The sequence below is a fragment of the Dipodomys spectabilis genome, unplaced genomic scaffold (genome assembly GCF_019054845.1).
Source record: "Dipodomys spectabilis isolate Male_0828 unplaced genomic scaffold, ASM1905484v1 ptg000240l, whole genome shotgun sequence".
NCBI classification, from domain to species: Eukaryota; Metazoa; Chordata; class Mammalia; order Rodentia; family Heteromyidae; genus Dipodomys; species Dipodomys spectabilis.
In genome coordinates, this window is record NW_024870917.1 from 3,580,522 (window position 1) to 3,589,391 (window position 8,870).

Here is an 8,870-nt window from a genome sequence, read left to right on the forward strand (position 1 = left end):
GTGTACACACACACACACACACACACACACACACACACACACACAGGGCATGCACTTCATTTTGTCCACTCCTCTGAAGAGCAGCCCCAGGAAGCTGTGAGCACACCTAGGGGCCGGGGTTTGGTTTCTAACCATCACTAAGAGCACCCGGGATTCCACAGTGAACTAGGCGTGGTAATGCACACCTGTAAGCTCAGCACGCAGGAGGCCGGGGCAGGAGGATTTCAGGTTCTTTTTTCTGTGCTCACAGATGCTCGGGCTTCTGATGGAGCTTGAGTCCATCGTGAATGATAAGCTAAATAGTGACAGAGAGAGACCGGCACCTCTGACTAAGCAAGCAGCCCCTGCTCACCAGCACCAAAGCTCTTCCTGCACGGTGAGTGTGTTTGGCTGAAGGAGTTACAACACCGCCCGCCCTCACCACCAGAGTCGGCGTCCAGACAGGAGCCTGGCTGCCGCGGGCCCCAGTGGCTTCTGTCCCCTGGGGGGTGTCACACGCTTGGGCGATTCCCCCCACACACACCCTCTGGGCCCCATGGGGTGCACAGGGAGCCCCAGGCTGTGTCCCAGGGGCCCAGGGCTTCTGCCTTGTCTTGTGAATGAACCGGAAGCTTCACACAACGTTGTTCTGAAGTTGTGGCCCCCACACAAGTGGGGTCCAGGGGAGTCCTTCCAGCAGGAAGTGGGGAGAACTTCCTTCTTCCTGTCCTCCCTCCCTCCCTTTCTCTTTTTCTTTCATCGGTTGTGGGACTTGAACTCAGGGCTTGGGCACTGTCCCTGAGCCTCTTTGTGATCAAGGCTATCACTTGAACCAAGCACCATTCGCGCTTTTCTGTGCTTAGTTGGAAATAAGAGTCTCATGGACGTTCCTGCCTGGGCTGGCTTTGAACTCCAATGCTCAGATCTCAGCCTCCTGAGTAGCTAGGATGACAGGCGTGAGCCACTGGCACCTCACCAGTACTGAGTCTTGAGCTCAGAGCCTCCAGGTCAGGCTGGACTCCCTTCCCTAGCTGGCACTCTATCCCAGCTTTTTGCTGACCATTTTGGAAATGGAGTCCCAAGGATTTTTCTTTACTGGCTCACCTGGAGCCGAGATCCCAGCAAAGAAAATGGGGGAAACTTTCCCTCCCTCCCTTCCTCCCTCCCTCCTTTCCTTCCTTCTTTCCTGTGCTGCAGTTAGATCTCAGGGCCTTGCATTTGCTAAGCAAGCACTTCACTGCTTTAACCACGCCACCAGCCTGCCTGAGCCGGCCGGGATTGTAGTCTCCTGTGTGTGCTTCCCTTTGTTGCTGGGATGAGAGGCATGCCCTATCACACCCAGTCATTGGTCAGTGTAATCTCATGACTTACTTTTTCCTCACTGCTCATTGCCGCCTTTGTAGCGAAGATGGCAGGTGTGACCCACGGCTCCCAGATTGGCGGGCTGAGTGAGCATGCGGGTGCTATCCCTCAGACCCACGGTTTCAGCTACCATCCGGGGAGCCGGCCAGCCGGCTCGTGTGTAAGACTCAAACCTGGTTTCCAGCCTTAAATCTCAGCTTTATTCATTTCACCGTTCCCAAAGGGGAGTTGTGTGATTTGTTGTCCGATTCCTTCTTTCATGATAGGATGTATAATTATAGGATGTAGCGGGGTGCTGGTGGCTCACGCCTGTCATCCTAGCTACTCAGGAGACTGAGATCTGAGATTGAGGGTTCAAAGCCAGCCCAGGCAGGAAAGTCCATGAGACTCTTATTTCCAAATAGCCAGAAAAAGACAGAAGTGGAGCTGTGGCTCAAATGAGAGAGCGCCAGCCTTGAGCAAAAAAGCTCAGAGAAGGTGCCTAGTCCCTGAGTTCAAGCCCACTATTTGTTGTTGTTGTTTATCTTTAATTTAGGACCATAGCACATTCCTGGGCACCCGGTCCCTTTGCCCAGGATCCCCCGCCGCCACCATCTTCCCTCCTCCTGTTTCATTGGCCCCCTCCACCCTAGCCCCTCCCGGAAGGACCTGTAATGGCCCTGAACCAACACTGGTAAACCAGAAACTCTCCCACCTGGAGATGCGGGACTCCTCCCCCTTGGCGGTGCTGGGCGGGGTCACAGTCTTGGCGGTGCTGGGCGGGGCCACAGCCTCGCTGGCCCAGGGCGGGGCTTGCAGCTCACGCAGGCCCTGCCCTCCAGTGCCCTTGTGCTTACCTGTTTTATGCAGTCCAGGTGGTGTTTGTTTGGCCATGGTGGGGGCTTGAACTCATGCCCAGGCGCTGTCCCTCAGCTTTTTCACTCAAGGCTGGCGCTCTACTATTTGACCCACAGCTCCACTTCTGGCTTTTTGGTGGTTAATTGGAGATGAGTCTCATGGACTTGTGTGCCCAGGTTGGCTTCAAACCTCAGTCCTGAGATCTCAGCCTCCTGAGGAACTGGGGTTACAGGTGTGAGCCACCAGCCCCCAGCTCCAAAGGGCTTTTGAATGCCTTCATGAGCCTTAACTCCACTGGTTTAACTCCACCAGAAAAACCTGTTAACTAGGCAAAACTCGGTTGAGCAAAACCACCAGGGGGTGGGGTGGGAGGTGCATTTTCAGGAGGGCCTTGGTGGGGCTTTTAAAACATTTGGGAGGGGGCAGTACTGGGGTTTGAACTTGAGGCCTCATGCTTGCTAGGCAGGTGCTCTACCACCGGGACTCAGGACGGAATGTTGTCCCTAAGATTTTTTTTTTTTTTTTTTTTGGTCAGTCGTGGGGCTTGAACTCTGGGCCTGGGCTCTGTCCCTCAGTTCTTCAGCTCAACGTGAGTGCTCTACCACTTGAGCCATAGCACCACATCCGGTTTTCCGAATGGTTTATGGAGATGAGAATCTCATGGACTTTTCCTGCCTGGGCTGGCTTTGAACTGTGATCCTCAAATCTCAGCCCCCTGAGTAGCTAGGATGACAGTCACATGCTGTGTTACATGCTTCCCTGTAGCACACCACCATCACCATAAGCACCACCACCACCGTCACCATCACCATCATCACCATTATCACTATATGCTCACCACCACCATCACAGCACCACACCACCAGCATCACCGCCATTACCATCATCTCCACCATCACCGCCATTACCGTCATCAACACCATCACCACCATTACCATTATCATCACCATCACCAATTCACCATCACCAAACGATCATCACCATCACCATCATCACCATACCACCATCACCACCATCACCACCATCACTGTCATTACCACTGCTACCACCATCACCACCGTTACCATCATTGCCACCACCATCAGCACCATCCTCACTACCACCATGATCACCACCACCACCATGATCACCATTACCGTCATCACCACCACCATCACCACCACCACTGTATCACCACCACCACCATCACCATCATCACCACCACCATCACCACCATCACTGTATCACCACCACCACCATCACCACCATTACCATCACCACCACCACCATCACCACCATCACTGAATCACCACCACCACCATCACCACCATCATCACCACCATCATCACCACCACCATCACCACCATCCTCACTACCACCATGATCACCACCACCACCATGATCACCATTACCGTCATCACCACCACCATCACCACCATCACTGTATCACCACCACCACCATCATCACCACCATCACCATCACTGTCATTACCACTGCCACCACCATCACCATCACCATCACCACCACCACCATCACCACCATCACTGTATCACCACCACCACCATCATCACCACCATTACCATCACCACCACCATCACCACCATCACTGTATCACCACCATTACCATCATCACCATGATCACCACCACCACCACCATCATCACCACCATTACCATCATCACCACCATCACCGTCATTACCACTGCCACCACCATCACCACCACCACCATCACCACCATCACTGTATCACCACCACCACCATCATCACCACCATCACCATCACCACCACCATCACCACCATTACCATCATCACCACCACCATCACCACCATCACTGTATCACCACCATTACCATCATCACCACCATCATCACCACCACCATCACCACCATCCTCACTACCACCATGATCACCACCACCACCATGATCACCATTACCATCATCACCACCACCATCATCACCATCCTCACTACCACCATGATCACCACAACCACTAGCACCACCATCATCACCATCACCGAACCACCACCACCACCACAGCATTAACCACCATCAGCACCATATGGAGAAACGACGTCACCATGCTCGGTAACCATCCGCCTTGCCGGGTGGCCGGAAGCAGGAAGTGGGAGGAAACAAGCCCTAGCCTTCCCGGCTCTTTCAGGTGAGATTTCAGTGCTGACCCCAGAGACCTCAGAAAGCAGGGCGAGGGCTTTTTCCGATAATGACGGTGCTGCGGCCCCTGCGAAGTCCGCAGATAGCATCTCTAGGCTGACGCAATGCGCCGAGGCCTCGCGCACACCTCACCCAGTGAACACCTGGGGCTTGAGGAGGCGCGGGCGGGGCGGGGCGGCTGCCAGGCGGCTGTTCAAATCGCTACCTCTCCGGTATCCCAGGCATTTCCGCGTGGCCCGGTCACTTCCTCGCGTCGGGCTTTATAGCAGGAGTTTAGCAGGAAGGGGGACCAGGCCCGGCCTGGATTTTCAGTGTGCCACGGTTCCACTGCAGGTAGCTCAATGCTTCCTTGGTGAAGTTAGGTTTTTCTGCCAGTGCTGGAGAAACCAGTGAAAAACCTCCCTCCTCCACACCCCTCCTCAGACCTCCCGCCTCTGGACTGAGCCACACAGGGCTCGGCCTGGGCCCTGCTCACTTGCTAGGCCTGGCTGTGCTGGTCCTAGACACTATGAAGCCGGCATGGCCCCCTGGCCTCCCTCTCGCCCCGGGCTGCCGGCTGCTGCCTTCCAGCCATGACAACAAGAAATGTCTGCAGGGCTGGGAGGCAGAGCGCTGTGAGAGGCCCTGAGTCCATCCTCAGCCTGCAAACACAGCCAACAAACCAGCCTCCACACCCCAGCCTCCCCCCGAGGCTCCAAAGACAAGCAGCCTTGAGCGGAAAAGGCTAAGGGACGGTGCCCAGGCCCTGAGTTCAAGCCCAGGATTGGCACCAAACACAAGGAAAGAAACAGCTTCCATGGGAGTAACGGCGTTCCTTCCCACGGCGTGGGCCTGCGGCCCAGGTGCCGCCATCCTGATTTCTGGGGTCCACTCCTCACTTGTCCGTCTGGCCTCAGGGCCTCAGGGTCCGCACTGGCAGGATGTGGAGGTCTCTGGAAGGAAATCAGAGAGATCTAGGTTTTTCTACTTTAACAAACTCCACCACACACACACACACACACACACACACATCTGGGTACGGCTAGAGGCGAAGCTTTTCCTGTGTGTCTGTGACCTAATGTCAACAGACTGGACGTTCGGGGACAGAGGCAAATGGAAAGATAACAGTGCTGAAGTCCCAGCAGGAGTCCCTGCCGTCCTTGGTCCCTCAGCTCTTGGCCTTCAGCAGAAAACAAGGGGATTGGTACATTTAGGAAACCCGTCAGAGGTGGCTGACCCGGGTGGGCTGGGACACCGACCGCCCCGATGCCCACTACACTGACCCTCCGTTTCTCAGGGCCTCAGCCCAATGCCAGCTGCAGGGGAAGGGGTTTGCTCTGATTTCTTCCCCATCGTGCCCAATGCCCAGGTAGCACTGGGCTCGGTGTCAGGTGGCTCTCGCCTGCCATCCTAGCTTCTCAGGAGGCTGAGATCTGAGGATCGCAGTTCAAGGTCAGCCCAGGCAGGAAAGTCCCTGAGACCCTTAGTTCCATGAACCACCACAAAGCTGGAAATGGAGGTGTGGCTCGAGTAGTAGAGCACCACCCTTGGAGACCACAGCCCGGCCCAAGGCTCCTCAAATCCCAAGGGATGGGCTAGAACCCAGGGACCTGGCGCTTAACCAGGCAGCGTGGGGAGTGGGGGACCGGCTGGCAGGGATGGACTGGGGTCCCGGGGAAGCCTCTTCTGCGCTGGCCTTGACTGGGCCGGTCAGCCCCAGTCCGACTGGGCACGGCGGGACTCCAGGGAGCGCCAGAAGAGGCCAAGGGGCCAGGGTGACGTCATGCCCGCTGCTCCAGCCAAGGGAGCCCCACCCCCCACCCCAAGCTCTGGGAAACTACTAGAAAGATTCCCTTTGCCATACTGCCTTCCACCTCCTAGACTCACTAGTGGGATCCCTCACTCTGCAGGCCCCCCAATCCTGGGGTTCTGCGACATGAGTGAGAAATGGAACTCTTCACCCGGTGTCTCAGGTTGGCCACCAACCTAGATCCTCCAAGCTGCTTATTCATTCCCATGTGGGGTCAACAAGCCCCGAGGCCTCCCGGTCCCCACACATGCCTGTATTACCACCAGCTTCGTGTGTGTGTGTGTGTGTGTGTGTGTGTGTGTGTGTGTGTGTGTGTGTGTGTACGTGCGTGCACATGCACACGCATGCCAGGGCTTGAACTCAGGGCCTTGTGCTCCTTTGGCTTTTTTACTCAAGGCCGGTGCTCTACAATGGGAGCCACAGCTCTATTTCCAGCTTGTGGGAGGTTAACTGGTGAGGAGATTCTCTCAGACTTCGCCCCCTGAGCTGGCATCCCTCCAACAGCAGTCCACCGATCTCAGCCTCCTGAGGGAGCTGGGATTACAGGAGTGAGCCACCAGTGCCTGTGAGCCCAGCCGCACAGGCTGCGTGCTCATGGGGTATGTGTGGGTCCACGGGCTGCCTCTCCTCCTGCTGCCCGGTGCCAGGGCCTGGGCGGGGGGGGGGGGGGTCCTTCCAGGAATGCCCTGAAGCCCAGAAGATGCCACACACCTCTGCTCCAGGCAGCAGCGTAGGTGCAAAAGATCTTGTGCCTGTGACTAACCTGGAGCCTGTGAGTAACGCAGCACTCATGAGCCCAGCTGCTGCTCCTCCACTCAGACGGCGGCGGCCTTTCCCAACCCGCCGGACGCAGGAAGCAGAGACCCAGCCCACACACCCTGGGCTAGTGCGCCCCCGGTGTAGATTATCTCCAGCTCCCGGCTTTCCTGGATGCTCCATCAATACGTTTGGGGAGTCGGGAATTTGTCATAGGTTTGATGCCACCGGCTGAATGCTCTCAAATCTTCTGGAATATTTTCTGTGCAATTAGAGGAACAAACATTGCAAGTCTTAGTCTTGTACCCCGAGCATAAATAAAACGTGGTTTATAGTTTTGATCAGTTTAAATTCGCAGGAGGGAACAGGAGGTGTGGCTGGGGGTGGGGGGATGCGGAGTGGATGGTGTGGCTTCCGGAAACACGGCGAGGTGGTCCTGTGGGTCCCCCCAGAGCACGGCGACCACCGTGATGTGTTGCGTGCTGCGGAGTTGCTCAGAGAGCAGGCACGAAATGTCTTCAGCACAAAAACATGATCCCTATGCTCCGCGTGCAGCAATGGCGGGCTAAGGAACAACTCAGTGGGTTTGGGAGCCTTTACATGGGAGCAAGTAGCTTATTGCACAGAAAATACGTGTGATCTTATACCTGAATAAAGAAGCGCTAGTTAAACAAAAGTGGGATCTAAGTATAAACAATAAGAGACATAAACGGCATGTGATGGTAGGGTTCTGTTAAATGGCAAAGAAGAAAGCCTTCTTTACTAGAATAGCCGAGGGCAGAGAAATGTACACAATGTGCAGGAAAGAGGCTTTAAAGATATTTCGTGGGGTGTGTGTGTGTGTGTGTCCTCATACTGGGGCTTGAACTCAAGGCCTGGGTGCTGTCCCTTAGCTTTTTGTGCTCAAAGCTGGAACCATTTGAGCTTCAGCTCCTCTTCTGGCTCTTTGTTGGTTAACTGGAGATAAGAGTCTCATGGACTTTCCTGCTGGACTTTCCTTCCAGAACTGGCTTCCAACCCTCAGATCTCCTGATTACCTTAGGATTACAGGCATGCACCACCATGCCCAGCTCCTGTTTCTTACTCCACCATGCCATGCCCAGGCAAAGTCAACAAGTAGTTCCTGATGTCTAAGAAACATTTCCTCTCTCGTTTGTTTCCAGTGTTGGAGAATCCATTGTCGTTTTGATCCTGTAGTAAGTGTGTACGTGTATGTGTGTAGGTATATGTGTATATACATGTATATGGAAATGTGTATGTGTGAATGAGAGTGTGTGAGTGTATCTCACTACCAGTGCCCAGATTGATCTTGTATTCAGTCAAGCCAGAAAAGTCTGGAAACCTGGCAAACACTATAGGCATTAAAAGGAATCTCTTCAAGGGGCTGTGTTCCAAGCACAAACCGTGAGCCAGGCCCCAAACTACCTGTGAGCTTCTTAGACTCCATTCCAGGCCCAGCCCCGCCCCGCCCCGCCCCACCGAAACATTCAGATACAGATCGGTTTGCAGAAGGCACCAGGCTACTCTGGAGGCTGAGATCTGAGGGTCACAGTTCTAAGCCAACGGGGGCAGGGAATCCATGAGACTCTTACCTCACATAAATGAGCAAAAGGCAGGAAACAGAGGCTCCAGGTCTTCAACCACTGAGGGAGACAAAGGAGCTGGATTCCCGGCTGACTGAGGTCTTCCGGCTGGCAGTTGCTTCGTCCAGCCCCCAGTAAGAGTCTTCCTCCCAGCGTGTTGCCAAGCCCCTGGGGACAGATAGGGTCCCTTCGTTTCCTGGCTCCATCCAAGTGGATGAGACCCAGCATGAATGAATGAGTCTATAAACTGGAGGAGGGCGCAAGGAGGGGCTTTCCTGGCCCCCAGCCCTGTGTCGTGAGTCCAGTCGTGTGTCCTGTGTCCCGTGTGTCACTCCCCCGGGGTTGGATCTTGCATCTCTACCCCACCCTGCCCCCCATGGCTCCCGGCCTGGCCCCCAAGGCTCAGCAGCAG